The following is a 17,554-nucleotide window of genomic DNA, read 5'->3' as shown; positions in this document are numbered from 1 at the left end:
CTAGGGATTCAATTTCCCTGCAAAGTTCCCATGCACACTGATTCAAAAAGAGCCCTCTTCACACCTTCTACCCCTGCTCTGAGGCCCGTGTCTTGACTCACACACTTTCTGAGCCTATTTGGTCCAATTATTATTGTTTCTGTTACACTACCAGATTTTGCCTTATTATTGAATAGTTTCTTCATTTTTTTCAAATTTGTTCACTTATTTTTATATTTTCTTCTTGAGTAACTGTCACAAAATGTCTATCTAGGATAACTTTCTTAAATCTTTCAGCAAAGAGATCATTAGCTCATTGTCAAGAAGAAAGTGTACCACTTTAATGTAGAAGTATCTCCATTTAAAGAAAATAAAATTAACTATGAATGTGATGTTTGTAGATTTTGTGGTATTATATTCCTCATTTTAGTGCTGCCTTTTCTTCATTTAAAAAGAACTCGTAGTATATTTATATTGCATTATTTCACAAGTTCTATTTGGACAGACCATAACATAGTCAAAGCACAGCTTCAAATCCCTTTAAGTAACCAATAAACTTAGCTGCATTTTTTTCTTGTTCCAATTGTCTTTCTGATAGAGATTCTCACTGTGCAGTTCATCCTGGATTTGACCTCACTTTACAACCCAGACTGGTCTCAAAATCACAATGATCCTGCCGCCTCAGCCTCCCGAGTGCTGGGATTACAAGTGTGCACCGGCACACATGCCCACTTAGCTGCATTTTACAAATAAAATAAGATGTCATTTTCTGTTTTAATTATCATTTCTTAAAAACCATGCACTTAGATTTTCTGAGGATTACCTGGCATGTTACACTGCAATAGATGGTGTATCAAAGAAGAAATAATTAAAGAAAATCAACCATATCTAAAACAATGCCACTCTGTTTACTGTTTTTTGAAAGTGCATTTCATAACATTGGCACTTACGTTAGAATATAATCATTTGAATAAAATAAACTAATAGGGCCGGCCAGATAGTTCAGCGGACTAAAGCACCTGCTTAGGCAGAGTACAGTGGCCAGGGTTCAATCCCCAGTGTGCTATGTTGGCCCCACCCCCAGGGCACAATGACAGGGCGATTGAGACTGGGCATAGTGGTGTGTGCCTGTCATGCCAGCACTTGGCAGACTGAAAACAGGAGAATCACTGCAGTCCAATCTACATAGTGAGACCCCATAGACACTGGAGACCCTGTATCAAATACATAAAAACTATATTTTTATTTAAATGAATTTTTGTTATATTTTAAGTATGCATAATGATCACCTTCTTTAGAGGGAATTTGTACCTGCACGTGAAATATGTTGGTTCTTTTCCTTCAGTCTTCCCTTTTCCAACTTTTTTATCCCTCCTTATAGGAAGAGGATATTAAAATTAGAAGAAGAATAAGAGATGGAGGAGGAAGAAAGAAAAGAAGGGAAAAGAAAACTTCTCCTCTCCAAACACTACTGGTGTGGAGGACCACCTGAGCAGCTCTCCTTGAAAGAAGAGCGACTGTCTCCATTTTGACTGAGCCTGACCCTATTTCCTCGTATTGTTCTGTACAGAGCTGGCTAGGACTTCTGTTTATCCTTTAATTGGCCTTAAGCAATGTATATTGGTCTAGCTGAGGTGCTGGTGACAGTCTTTGAAGGTGGCGTGCGTGTTTCCCTGGTAACCTAAACCTGCTGCTCTTTAATGTGAGCCGTGTTGAGACAGCTTTAATGCTCCACGGAGCCAGCTGGGATGGATCCTCGAGATAGAGGCTATGACTTCCTGGGGCTTGAAAGAGTACATCAGAGCTGAAGCACCAGACTTACCAAAACGTTAGATACTATATAATGCAGATTACTCTCTCTGCATATCCTCTCTGCATATCACAGAGGTAAATTTAGGCCACTCACCTAGCTCAGCTCATAGTAGTCTCTTTCCCACAGTTCTCAGTCAATCCTCAAGGCTCTCCCCTACTGAATAAAACTGGGTGAGGCCCTGGGCCGCTCTCTTGGTTCCAGAAAACTATCTTCATGGCTGTACTTAGAGACCCTTGACTCCCCAGTGATTGAAAATATAGTGTCTTTATTTTCACCATGGGTTGTATTGTAAGTGGTAGATTGAAATTAACTTGATGGGATTCCAATAACGTAACTTTGGGATTATACATATTGGCTTCTTGGACTGAGACGAGAACCTGGAAGTGTCTCCTACAACTGGAAGTGTAGAAGAAGGTAGATAAATTTTCTGAAAGTCCTTTGTCGAATATGTACAGTGGGACTTATTTATGTATCATTATAAGCAAGCAACTATAGTAACAACAAAATGAGGCAGGTAAATTTTAACCTACCTGCTTTCAGGCTGGTTGTTATGATAAAACTGAGCTGCAAATATAAAAATTCAGGTAAAGATCCCAACCACCACAGATGTCTGAAAAGCAAATGTGAACAAAGAAACATCCTAGATACCCTGTGCACCCCTGTCACATCCATAATCACATCAAATAGGAGGCAGAACTACTGAAAAATGGAGTTGAGAAAATGACAGCAACACAATAAGGAGCAAGACGAAACACAGAGGCAGGACCGTGGACAGCTAAAGTCAAAATGTCCTTAAATGTAAAGAAGACTGTAAGAAGAAAGCTTCGCAGAAATTTAATTTATTCTCTCAGCCAAACTATGCTATAAGAAGAAAGCCTTATTACCAGGAATGGCTTATTACCTTATTCCATAAGAATGTAGCATACTCACAATAATTCTCAATGTTTTGAGTAGCAGACATCCGCGGGACTACTACTGTCTTAAAATGAAGGAAGCTGCCCTGCCAGCAAAGGAAGCAAGAATCAAGTTCTTATTTTGAAGATTAACCTCTTTCCAAGGACCTTGTGGAAAGGTGGTTTGAGTCACTTCTAAATACTCTGTGAACATGGCTTTCAGGGCCAGCGCACAGTATATAGTTTTTGAAAAACCTGAATTGTTGCAATGTACCAACAAGCCTACCTTTTGAGTCATTGCTTAAAACAGGCTGTTTTGGCCTGAAAACTTTATAAGGGTTCTAAAGAACTGTTCTTGCCTTACTAAGGCATACACCCACATATATTGAGAGTTCTCCTGGTGTTGAAAAGGGTCAACTAATCAAAAGCCTGAGGGTGTCGGGGAGATGGCTCAGTAGAATAAGCATTTCCCTGGCAAGTGCAAGGGCCTGAGTTCAATCCCCAGTTCTGCCAAACAACAACAACAACAAAAAGCCTGAGGTAAAGCCATGGCTACATCCCAGAAGCCATTCCTGGGATCACCAGTTCCTTCAGGAGTCCTGGCTGGATAGGTTCAGCAGGCTGCAGGGTGGTCCAAATATTGCTACAAGACCCAACTCAGAGGTGGGCTTCCCTTGATCAGGCAGTGGTTAAACCTGGAGATTTCCAACTATTAGCAGCATCCCTGGATTTCAAACCTAAACCTCTTCTGACTCAAAAGCCTATGACATGAAGAAACAAAAGAGAGGCTTCTGCAGTTATCCCTGTCCTGGCCATTAGGGAGAAGGAAGATCAGTGTCTATACACTGACATCGCTCACCCAAAGGAACATTCACATGAGTGTTGCGATAAAAGAACTGAAGGTTTTAACACTGAGGATACTGAGCAATCAATTGAAGATACTAGGGAATGAATGCTTGGGTTTTGGAGAGTCAAATAAACTGTTGAGTGACTAGGATTTGTCCAAGTTGGAGAGTAAATGACTTCATTCTTCAGTGGCAAAAAGGCACATGCCATGGAAAGGAAACATATAACATTGAATATCTCTCTGAGTATTGCACCAGAGAACTGTCTGAACTGTCATCAGTTGAGATGGGCTAAGAGCTATGTGGACAATGGCCCAGAGAACATCATGGTGAGTCTCAGCACTGTGGGCCACCACCCAATTCTGTAAAGGATTGCAGAGAGATCCCCCACCCCACACATACTCCCTCCCTCAAGAAGTAAGATGAAGAAGGATATAAATGAAATCACCACCAAACTGTCCAGCTCCATAACGTATACCCCAAATTCTCTGGCAATGCTGACTATAATGTCAATGACTGACTGACAGGTCTCACTCATTCTCTCTCCAGCCAGAAGTTGGCCCAACCTGTGATGCCAGGAAGACCAGCTCCAGAGGTTCAGTTTTCCTCTAGCAGCTCCCACACCATGTTTCCCACTGACATGGTCCCAGACATTCTCTCCAGGAGAAAATGTCCAAGAAGTGGGTGTTTTCAAAACTAATTCTTTTTTTAAGCCTACTGTGTTTTACAAAATAAATAAAAGAAATATAATCAAAGAAAAACATACATAAAATAAATGTGTTTTAGCATCCCTGTTTTAATTCTGATTGAAAAAAAAGTTTTCAGATTCTCAATAATTTTAGAATTATAAATATATACTTAGAATAAAATATGAACAATGCCATTCTTTTTCATATACAAGCTATGCTGTATATCCAAATTCATAAATGCTTTTAGTATTTATATCTATTTGCCTAAACTGAACAAGCAGAGGATCTCAGATGTCAAAACTTATGGGTATTCAGGTTGACAACAGAACTCAGGAATTATAATTCTGATTGAGCTGTATAGCAGCCCCAGTTAACTACAAAGGGTTATTAACAGAATATACACTACAGTTTAACAAAGAAAAAGTGGCATGGAAAATTACACTAATTATGTATTCATGAGAGATTAATTGTTAAGCAATTGATAAGAAAAGTTAGAATCAATAACTTCATAAAGTATCATCTAAGTGTAAAAATTAAGTGAAATCTGGCTGAGTATTAGAGAAATGAATAGACCTATATTTTGATAAGCATAAGGCTACCTCAGTGCCTATGAAAAGATCTCAATATTTCATTAAACACACTAAAAACTTGCTGACCATGCTTGATTTTTTAAAGACATTTCCTAATTCAAGGACCTTTTATTTGTTTCTCTGTTAACTTTATTTAGAGAAGAGAACTACAAATTAAGACTAACAACAAGCAAATTTCACTTACTTTGTTCAGAACCTGGCAAATATAATAATTACATCAACCTTTTTGGAGGTATTTGTCCTCACGGTTTACCAGTTCCTGGTCTGAGAAAAAACTAAAGCAGAATAAGTGGTCAAATATAAATACATATTGTTACTATGCCAGGATGAGCATCTTCCAAAACTAAAATCACTTTTTCAGGTTGGATAAGAGAAGTTATTCCCATAGAACATACATCCCTCATACAGAAGGAACGGAAGTGTTTTTATAAGGAAAATCAGGACAATGAACTTAGAAACAAAGGAGTATCTCATCTTGTTTATTTTCCATAGTATAACTGTCTTTGTATAAGAGTTTGCTTCTGTAAACACTGTGCTAGAGATACTGAGAGGTTTGAATGGATGATCTATTTTTATAGGAAATCTCTTCTACCCTACAAGGAAAGATTATATTACTGTGAAAAAAAAAAGTTAAACGTGACATAAAAATGTATACATGTGGGGGGAAACTACCCCCTTGAGCTCCCCCTCCTGTCCCTCTCTCAGGACAGGAGCTTTCTTTCTCTCAATAAATATATTCTGCTCATAAAAAAATGTGTACACGTGAGATTGTTTTCATTAAACATAATTAACATAAAAACAGTATTAAAGTAGTAATAGGGATTGTTTAGAAAGAACAAGTAGGTTCTAAGGCATTAGTAAAATTTAAACGGAAGTTTTTATTTTGTGTATTTTTATTAATTTTATTGAGAAACAATGAGACAGTTTCAAAACAGATTAATAGAACAGCTGCAATAATTCATACACTGTATATTGTTGTCTTTGTAGTAGTTATTCATAGTGCAAGATGCAGACATGATATCCTGTCCAAACACTATTAGCACAAATCTTTTTTTCTCATTGAATTAAGAGAAAGTAGCTGTATATCTATCCTACTTTGTATATACAGATACAAAATGGTCCTGCATTTATATAACATTTTTTATTTAGTTTTGTCAGAGTTGGGTATTCCATTGCCATTTAATAATGTAGGTGCATAAATTCACCAAAATAATCCAATATAGTCCAGGAGTCCATAATAGTAATGGGCTATCTGTAGGACTGGCAATGGCAGAATTTGTTGATTTGAACACTTTGCAGCTCAGCATATTAGTATGGCTTTACTTTTATACCTCATTTATATACTTTTCTGCTGGATGGTTAAGACCTAGATAAAGCAAGACTTATATAACAAGAAATAGAACTTCTGTTTCTGACAAGGTCTGTCAAATCCCCTCAGTATTACCTGTAACCCTGTATAGCTGTTTGTAGATCCTTTGTCAGTGTCAGCCATGTAGATGAGTCATGGTCATTGCTTGACCAGTTTGCTATCTGTGAAAGCCTGAGAGAATGTTTTCTCTCCATGTGACTTTCTTTAAGCACATTATACATCATCAATCACTTTGTTCTATGGCCCTATAATCTTCTTGATCAGAAAATTTGGGACACTGCTGAGTTATAGGATCCCAAAATTAAAGGACTCAATCCAGAATTGGGCATGTACACACAATTCTCAGAGGGCGAAATTATAAAAGTGAATGAATACATGAAAAAATGTTCCACATTACTAGGCATCTGTGAAATGCAAATTGAAATAACATTGAGATACCATCTCACCCCAGACAGAATAGTTATCATAAAGAAATCAACCAACAACAAATGTTGGAGAGTCTATGGGGAGAAAGGAACCCTTCTCCACTGCTGGTGGGAGTGTAGACTGGTGCAACCACTACGGATATCAGTGTGGACACTCCTTAAAAAAACTAGGACTGAAAATCCATTTCAAACCAGCTATTCCCCTACTGGGTATTTTCCCAGAGGAACTGAAAATATCATATCACAGTGATATATGTGCACCTATGTTTAGAGCAGCACAATGTGTGATAGCCAATTCTTGGAAACAACCAAAATGCCTATCACCTGAGGAATAGATGAAAATGTTGTGGTGTTTTTGTACAATGGAGTATTACTCAGCTATAAAAAATAAACTCAAGTCCTTCATATGTAAGTGGAAGCCACTTGAAGATATACTCATAAGTGAAATTAACCAGTCCCACATGTGTAAATACCATACAGTCTCCCTAGTGTAAGAACTCAAAAGAAGAAATAAAAGTAGAAAAGTATAACACAATTAAAAGAAAAGTGAGAACTTAAGGATTAAACAATGAAGAGAGGGCAAGGAGAAAAGCTAGAAAACATGACAGGAGCCAAACCATACATTTATATGCACAAGATGTTTAAGGTAATGATCCTGAGAATCTTCAGCAGGTTTTGAAACTACCAGTTAATTAGTAGGATTCTCTCCCTGACTGACTATATATCCTGATACCTGTGAACTAATCAGCTGCACTGAAGATAGCAATGTGTAATACTAGGGCCATGCTTGGAATACCTGTCATTCTTGTCTTCTAAATACATGCTGCTTCTAAAGTCATATCAATTACTGCAATACAGTCTCTCGAGTAAATGTTTGTTTAAAAAAAAAAAGGGTAATAAATGAAAACAAGAGACAAGAAAAAAATGTCACAGGACTGTCTTGCTCCAATGCCATATATGGTTAGATTTCTAAATTTCTGTTTAAAAATATGTAATTGTTTATTCCTATTTTTAAAAATATTTTTTCTTCACATTCTGTAGGTGTTTAAAGTTTAACATATCAATACTTGAAGGAAAATACCTGTTCCATGTTATGTCTAAGATGTTTGATATTCAGACATAGTAGATTAATTTCAAATGCCAATGTTATAGGGTGATAATATCATTAAGCTTCTCTTTTGGAGGGTTAACAACCTAAGTTTGCAGAACAAAAATTAAAAAGAAGGGCTGCAAGGACAGCCAATATTTTGGCCCTAACCATTCAAGGTCAGTGAGGACTCAGGACATAAGAGAACCTGTAATAAACATTACTTTTAAAGAAATGGAATTCTGGAAGAACTTCACTGAGTCTAGAATTAACTGAGTAATGATGATGTTGTTTCAGATTAGATATAAATTTTGGAATTCAAAATAATTGAGCTGAAAAATCTTAAGTGCACCATAGCTCCAAGGCAGGCAAATGATCATAATTTACATACTGGAGCTATGTTCCATCCTCACCTCTCTCCTCTCTTTTGTATCTATGTTCTCCTTGAACCTCTCTGTTCCTCTCAGTCTCATCTTTCTTTTATTTGTACTACTTGAATCATTTCATTATTTATCCATGCCAGAGCTCTATTCTCCTTTCTTATTTGCTGCCTTCTTTCTTGCCTTCAATTATTTATATATCTATATAATTTGGCAGCTTTTACTCTAAGTTTATTTTTACAGTAAAAACACTAACATCCATCTGAAAGCAATGGTATCAATATTGTACAGGCTAAGTGCAAATGTGACTACTTTTTTTTGACAGTTAGTTAATGCTACAGGAAAAGATGTCCATGCTGGAAGAGTTGATAACTGTCAGGAGACTACCTGGTTTTTTTTTGTTTGTTTTTGTTTTTTTCATGTATTTAGAACAGGATCTACAGGGTCTCATTACAAAGATTGGACTCGTAGTTATCCTCCTGTTGTCAGCCTCCCAAGCCCTGGGATTATAGGAGTGCACCACCAGGCTGAATCGTTGTCTCAGTATGATGCCCCAGGAGCGGGCTAACAGATTGCCCAGGATCGAACCTGGTCCCTGAGTCTGCCTAAATAGGCACTTTAATCTGCTGAGCTATCAGGCCAGCCCAGGGGACTACATCTTTTAAGTCATCTTTGTTGGTGGGAACGAGGGTGACACTAAGCAAATTCTTTCTCTTATTAATAGCCACAATGCTTGATTTATTTGTTGTTTTCAATTAAATTAAAAATGCTTACCTTTAACAAAGAAGAGTTCAAAAATAAAATCCAGAAACATATTTTACATTTTTTTCCTCTCCTGCACATCTATCTCCCATTAATCACACAAGTCTATGCTTTTGAAACAGTTGCCTGATAGTCTCCAAATTATAAATTTCAAGCTTATCTCAGTTTACAATATTATCATTGTACTCCACACATTATTTATAAGTATAAGGGTAAACCATCATAAAATACAAGCAGTATATATTACAAAAGAGATGATGAATGAAGGAGCACCTCTATTGAGTGTATTTTAAAAAATCTAGATAGAACTTTTTCTTCAAGTTATTTTTACTTTTCATGAAGATTTTCCAAGATTAACCTAACAGTCTATGATTATGTGGATGGCAGTCAATTATGACAAGCAATTTCCACCCTTATGTCCCCAGCGATGCTCTGTGCGTTGGCATACTCATTACCTCCATTCTTGTAGAAAACTGTGAGGATTTCTCCTCTCTACTGACTGTGCCAATAGCAAGTGGTGCAAGTAGTAGATCTGGAAACAAGTCCTCAGACTCCAGCCCCATGGGGCTGTAAACCATGTGAGTTTACCGTGCTGAGCACTCACTCTCTTCCCCTCCTCTATGCCTGTCCAGTTATTACCCACCTACATGCGCAAGATTGTGAAGTGGTTTAACAGTAAAAAACACATTGAGAAGCGTTTTATTGAGCATATATCTATTGAGAAAGTCTTTACTAATATTTGTTAGAGAAATGATTTCAAAGTCTATAAGTTTAATCAAATTTAAAGCAAAATGACAAATAATATCACTTAGCTTAATTTCATTTTTCTTGCTATGGCACTTTAAGATATTTCCTCAGGATGAATTAGTTTAATTCTTACATTTGCAGAGTCTATCTACAGCACCATTGGTCAAGAACTAATTCTAGGTCATGCATTTCTTTTCTAAGGAGTATATTTTATCTTCTGAAGTGGTTTCTTTAAAATTCCAAAGCACTAAGCATGATTGAATATTTAAATTTTCTGTGCATCCTCTATTATTTATTATATTTTGTGTCACTTCTCAGAAAAGTATTCTTTTACAGTTTATATCTATTCAATAGTGCACTAGAGTTTCCATTGAAAAAGAAAAAACTCAAAAAATCTAAAACCATACCATCTGAGATAAAATATATAAATGTAGATTCATTCACATGAGACTTGCTCTTTTAGGGCCAACCAAATAGCTCAGGAGATTAAAGTGCCTGCAAGCAGGTACAGGGACCAGGGTTTCAATCCCTGGGCCTGCAGTGCTGGCCCTGCCCCCAGGGCACGCAGAGATGGCAGTTGAGACTGGGGCATGGTGGTGTGCACCTGTAATCCCAGCACTTGGGAAGCTGTAAATAGGTGGATCACTATGAGTCTGATCTAGTTGTGAGACCCTGAACAACCTATAAACCCTTCCCTAAAACAAAGAGAGAGAGAAACAGAGACAGAGAGACACACACAGAGAGAGAGAGAGACAGACAGAGAGAGAGAATTGCTCTTTTATTTAACAAATTACAGAAGGTGCACATATCTATGTACAGGCACAAGGAAGCATACAAACTGAAATAAACAACTGTACCAAGGTTGCAGAACACGTGACTAGCACAGTTAATGAGCAAATGAAAATTGTAAATCACTTCTGAAATAATAAAACATTTTGAAATGAAGTTAACAAACGTAATTACAAGAACTCTATCCTGAGCACTGCAAAATACTGCTGATAGCATTTGAAAACGATTTAAATTCATGAAAGAATATGTCATATTCACGATTTGAAAACTCAATATTTGTATGTTAACAATTGTCCTTTGATCATTACATTTAATACACTTCAAAATTAGAAACTGTTTTTGTTGTTGCTAATGCTGACATTTATACTAGCAAGATGAATTGATATTTATGTAAGTAAAACAAGTTATTAGTCACACTACTAAGATGGTGGATATCCAGAATACTGACAAAATCAAATACCAGTGAGCATACAAGGCAATAGAAATTCTTATTCACTGTAGGTGAGAATGAAAACTAACAGCCCCTTTGGAAATGGTTGTTTCTTTCAAAATTAAACATTTGTTTACAATAAACCTAGTCATGTCACTCTTTGGAATTTACCAAAAGAAGCTCAATACTTATCCATACAGATAACTTGTGTGTGGATATTTAAAGCAACTTCATTCAGTACGTGCTATAAAGTGAATGTTAAGTGCCCCCTGGAGGTCCACATGTTAATGTTATTGTTCCCAGCCTGTAGCATTATTGGGAAGTGGTAGAAAGTTTAACAGATTAAGTCTATTTAGAGAAGGTGAGGTCACTGGAGTTTTTATGGTTTGTGCCTAGATATTCCCCCAAAGCCTCATGCAATCACAGGTTGGGTTTTCTTAGAGGTAGCTCAATCTAGAGTGTGTGATGCCAGGATTAATGGTGTGTGGATGTTAAATTAGTCCACTGCTTGGTTTGGCACCTGCCCTAAGCTGGGAAGCCAGGATAGAATATATTTTAAAAAATGGAGAAAAAAGTTGCTATTAGCACTTGTGTTTTGCAGCTGTTGCTGGTGTGCTTTTGCTGTCTTCTGCCTGCTGCGAACTCTTTCTCCTGTGTGAGGGCTGTATGTCATGCCACCTTGCCTTGGAGCCAGCCATTTATGGACTGAAAATCCAATGAACTGTATGCAAAATGAAACTTGCCTCTTTTGCATTCAAGAGTTGAGTATTTTGTCTTAGCAGTGAGAAAACTAACTAAAACAGGGGAAAAGCCCTTGAAAGGGAGATTGGTACCTCAGCCCCTTCCTCTCTCTCTTTCATTTTCTGGTTGTTCCAAGTTGGGAAGCCTCTTCTACCACATATTTCAGGTATGATATAATGTCCTAGCACAGGCCCAAGGCCGTAGGGCCATGTGACCATGAATTAAAACCTCTGAAGTTAAAAGTCAAAATAAGGGGCCTGTGAGATAGCTTAATGGTCTAAAACACCTGCTCAGGCAAGCTTCAGCAGGTGCAGGAGACCAAGGGTTGATCCCGGTACGACATGCCACTCCAGCCTCACCCTCAGGGTGGGTTGGGCCAGCCAAAAAAAAAATCCAAAATAAAACTTTTCTCCTTTTAAATGGATAATTTAAAATATGTTTTTATAATAATGGAAAGCTAACTAATGTGATAGATAATTTTAATCATCAGTGATAAACCTAGACAATTGGATACTTCTTATTGCTTCCAGGAAATGAACTATCGAGCCACCAAAACTCAGGAAAGAGACTTCAATGTATTGTTTCTAAGTTAAAGGAAAAAAATCTCAATCTAAAAAGGCTACAGTCTGTGTGCTTCTATTTGTGTTATTTTCTGGGGAAAGGAATCTGTAGAGATAGTAAGATTGGTAGTATGCAGGAATTTGGAGAAGGAAGACAGCCAAATATTATGGTATTATATATGATGTCATAATGATAGGCATGTACTATAAACTTGTTTAGAAAAGCAACTCTCTTGGTGCAACATGAAGAGTAAACTCTTATATGACCTAACGAATTCCAGTAATAATTTTGTGTCACTGCAGCTTCATCAACCCTAACAAATGCACCGGTATGAACAAGGATGTTGGAAATGTGCGAACCTTAATATGTGTGCAGGGGAAGAGGTATGTGAAAACTCTCTATGCCTTTGCCTCAAGTTTTCAGTGACTCTAACATTGCTCTAAAAATAGTTTAACTTTAAAATATATACTGCTCCTTACATGAAAAAGAATATAGAGCAGCAAAAAGTTTTCTAAAGTAGAACTTACTTGATTCCAAACTTACTGGCATAAAAATGGACATGTAGGTCAAGGGAACAAAACAGAGAGTTAAAAAATAAATCTTCATACTTCAGGACAGTTGGTTTTCACAAGCATAAAATTTTAATGGAAAATGGAGATAAAGTACTCATTTGAACAAGCAACACTGGAACAATAGAATATTCATATGCAAAAAAGGACATAAGAAACAATTAAGGGCATAAATAAAATGTGTCCGTGAGCAAAATATGAATTCAATGGTCTTTTATATGATTTGAAGCAAGAACACTACCAGCAAATGTCTATTTCATGAAAAGTAAAAATTACATTAAAAATTCTGCAAATTCTCTTCAAAAGAAACTATTTTGTAGAAAGGAAAGCCTGGCATGGTGGTACAAGTCTGTAATCACAACACTTGAGAGGCTGAGGCAGGACAATCAGTTTAGGGCAGTGATTACTATAAAAGGCTTGCCTGAACTATATAAGGAAACCCTATGTCAAAATGAAAAAAAAAAAAAAATAAGGACAACAAAGACCAAAAGCAAACACCTACCAGAAATCTTATGTACCAAATTGTATTTGGAATATAAAGGTAACAGGTGTACAACTTTCTTAGTGCCATTTAAGAACTTTTATGGACTCTGGGTGTTCTGCAGGCCTCTGATAAGCTCTGACCTTATCTCCTAGCATTCAGGTGTGGAGCTTGTTTTGATGTAGGTTCAATCTTTAAAGAACTTAGGAGATTGCTGAATAACTCAGGGGACTCTGGAGAACTGAAATCTGTGAGCCTAGCATGTGCTAGCTTGGAGCTTTCCTGGCACCTGGAAATCCATTTAAGAATTTAGGAGGACTCAGGGCAATCTTTGAGATTCTGGTAAGCTCTGACACTTCGTTCCCAGAACACAAGCATGGAACTTGTGCTGGTGCCAGTCCAGTCTTTTAAAAACGTAGGAGGAGAGGCCAGGGAGATAGCTCAAAAGCATAAGCATCTGCTTGGTTGTGCAAGGTCCCAAGTTCAATGCCTGGTACCACATACAAAAATAATAATGAGGAGGAGAAGAGGAAGAGGAAGAGGAAGAGGAAGAGGAAGAAGAAGAAGAAGAAGAAGAAGAAGAAGAAGAAGAAGAAGAAGAAGAAGAAGAAGAAGAAGAAGAAGAAAGAAGGACAATAACGATGACAACAACAGCTACTTAGGAGAAATTTAGGAGGTCCATGGAATCCTAATGAATCTGGCTGACACTCACAACCTATTCTGAAGCTTTGTTCTGTGTCAACCAATCAAGTCCACTAATAGTGAGACCCTTGGTGAGTCCTATCCTGCTCTCCACTGTAGCTGAAATCTTACTGACTCAGGCCTCACCACCCTCCCACCACTGCTGTCTGGAAATTCACTGTGAGCTTCAAAAATTCCAAAATGAAAGAGCAAAATGCAATCTCAATCCTCTAGCCCACCAAGAACAAATCTAAGACAAGGACATAAAAGAACTTAGAAATCACACATTTGAAATTTCTGAAATGATACATACTGAAAAAAGAAACAAGTCCATCAGGCTATAGAAGAAATAAGACCAAAAATAATCCCTTAGATCTAAAAGGAAATAATAACAGTCATGAAAGAATTGCTCAGCAAGCTAAGGAAGACATAGGTTAAAAAAATAGAGAAAGATAATGGAAATACTGAATGAACAATACAGGAAAGAATTAGAATGCATGATGCAGATCAAAACAGATATCCAAAAAATGAAGAACTCCACCTAAATCTGGAAAAACTGCTTAAATGAAACTAAAGATAGATATTTAGACCTCAAAGATAGTAGGGCAGCTAATGAATGTGAGAGTAAAGAAAGAGCTCTTAAAACTAACGAGGAATGTGAAAATAACAATTCAGGAGCCATAAGACGATGTAAAAAGTGATATAAGAATAATAAGTGTCAATAATGAGGCAAGAGACAGCACAAATGTCATAAAAAGACTATTTGGAGATGTATCAGCGGAGAGATTTCGAAACATGAGGAAAGAGCCTGACATGCAGATGAGAGTGGCATATAGAACCCCAAAGAGCCATAGTCACAAAATCTACAACTAGACATACAATAATCAAGAACTCATAAATTCAACAAAAGAATAGAATATTAAAAGCTGCTAGAAAAAAAAAAAGACCACCTACAATGGAAAGTCCATCAGAATCATGGCAGATTTCTTAACACAAACCATCAAATCAAGAAGAGTGTGGCATGAAGTATTTCAAGTACTGAAAGAAAATAATTTCCAACCCAGATCGATGTGTGCTACAAAAATATCTATGAATTCAATGGTGAACTAAGAACTTCTTATGACAAAGAACAACTGAAGAAATTAATGATTACCAAACTAGCCCTAAGGAATACTGACAGATATTCTACAAAGAGACAGAAGTGACCACAGCATTAAGAACAGAAAGAGGGCCAGTCAGATAGCTCAGTGGCACTAAAGTGCCTGCTTATGCAGGCACAGTGACCGGGGCTGTATCTGCAGCATGCCGTGCTGACCTGAGCCCAGGATGTGCTGAGACTGAGACTGGGTGTGCTGGTGTGCTCCTGTAATCCTAGAGCTTGGGAGGCTGCAAACAGGAGGATAACTAGGAGTCCAATCTGTGTAGTGAGACCCTATAGACCCTGTATTAAAAATACATTAAATTAAAAAAAAACAGAAAATAACGACAAAACATAGCAAGTAATTAAAAACAAGGAAAACATATGGAGCCTATAGCAGAAAAATAACATGACAAAATAAACCAATAAATATCAGTAATAATTATCAATGTAAATGGTCTCAATTTGCCAATCAAAAGATGAACAGTGGATTAAGACACAAAATTCAATGATATTCTGCATACAAGAAACATGTTTAACCCCAAAGAAAATTCATAGAATAAAAATCAAAGGAAGGAAAACAATTCTCCATGCCACAGGAAATCAGACAAAAGTAGGGGTAGCTATCCTGGTTCCTGACAATGTCAACTTTAAACCAAATATCATTCAAAGAGGTAAAAAAAAAAAAAGGTCATTACATATATGTTAAGGGAAACTTGCAAGAAGAAGAGAAAACAATTATAAATACATATGCACTCAATGGAGTATCACCCACTTACATGAGACAAATTTTAAGAGACCTAAAAACTCAAATGAGCAATAATACAATTGTAATGGGGTCTTGAACACATCACTGTCACAAAGAGATGGATCTATTAGGCAAAAACAAAATGAGCAATGAAATAGCAGAACTAAAAGAATCTTGTGAAGAAATTGACTTGGTAGAACATTACAGTGTTTTACCCAACAAAAAGAGTATGCAACACAGAGCATTCTTAAATAAATGCAAAGGAATTGAAATTATCCCATGCATGATATCTTACCTCCATACAATAAAACTAGAAATTATTGACAAAATAAACTAGAAAAACACCATAAACACATGGAAATTAAATAACAACCTCCTAAACAACCAGTGAGTCACAGATGAAATTTAAAAATTTAAAAATATTTACAATCAAAGAAAATGCAGGAGAACTCATAAAAACCTGTGGGATGCTGTGAAAGCTGTCTTAGGAGGAAATTTATAGTGGTAAATTTACACATTATGAAAACAAAAGAATCCCAAGTAAGAGATCTTATATTGCAATTCAAGTGCCTAGAAAAAGAACAAGTCAAGTCCAAAGCCCAAAGAAAACAGGAAATTATAAAGATTAGATAAAATTAAATTAAATTAAATTTTTAAAAAAGATTAGAGCAGAAATTAGTATAATGGAGATGAAGAAAGCAATACAAAGAATAAATGAATCAAAGAGTCTATTCTTTGAAAGAATAAATAAAATCAATAAACCCCTGGCCAAACTCATTAAGAAAAAGAAAGAAAAAACACCCACATTTATGCCATAAAGAATGAAAAGGGTGAAATCACCATAGAACCTAGAGAAATTCAAAAGATTGTAAATACCTGCTTCCAAAATCCTTATTCTCACAGGATGGAAAATACAGAGGGAATGGACAGTTTCCTGGGTATGTATGAAATGCCAAATCTAAGTGAAGAAGACCTACAAACTCTGAATACCCCAATAACTGGGGGAAAAAAATGAAAATGTAATTTAAAAACTACCAACAAAGAAAAGCCCAAGTCTATATGGAGTCACATCAGAATTCTACAAGAAATTTAGAAAACATGTAACACAAACTTTTCTCAAACTCTTCAATGAAACTGAGAGGGAAGCAATTCTCCAAAACTCACTTATGGAGACAAGTATTACTCTGATTCCAAAACCAGATAAAGACCCAACAGAAAAAGAGAACTACAGGCCAATCTTCTTAATGAACATAGATATATAAATCCTCAATAAAATATTAGCAAATAGAATACAACAAATCATCAAGATTATATGTCATGATCAAGTGGAATTCATTCCAGGAATGAATGTATGAATGGTTCAACATACACACATCCATAAATGTAATATATCACATCAATAGAACTAAGAACAAAAACCGCATGATTATCTCATTAGATGCAAAAAAAGCTTTTGACAAAATCCAACACTGATTCATGATTAAAAAAAAAAAAATACTACAGAGAATTGAAATATATGGGCCATATTTATACCTGATAAAAGCCATCTATGACAAACCAAAAGACAACATCATGCTAAACAGGCAAAAACTGAAGGCCTTTGTTTTAAAAATCAAAAACAAGAAAAAGATGTCCAGGGCCGGGGAGATGGCTCAGTAGAATAAACGCTTCCCTAGCAAGCGCAAGGGCCTGAGTTCAATCCCCAGGTCCAAAACAAAACAAAACAAAACAAAACAAAACAAAACAAAACAAAAAAAAAGGGCTGGAGAGATGGCTCAGTGGTCTAAAGCACCTACTTAGAACAAGCTTAGCAAAGCATCAGGGACCGCGGTTCGAT

This window comes from Octodon degus, unplaced genomic scaffold (genome assembly GCF_000260255.1).
Source record: "Octodon degus isolate 3935 unplaced genomic scaffold, OctDeg1.0 scaffold00099, whole genome shotgun sequence".
Classification (NCBI taxonomy): Eukaryota; Metazoa; Chordata; class Mammalia; order Rodentia; family Octodontidae; genus Octodon; species Octodon degus.
Note: the sequence above shows the minus strand (reverse complement) of the source record.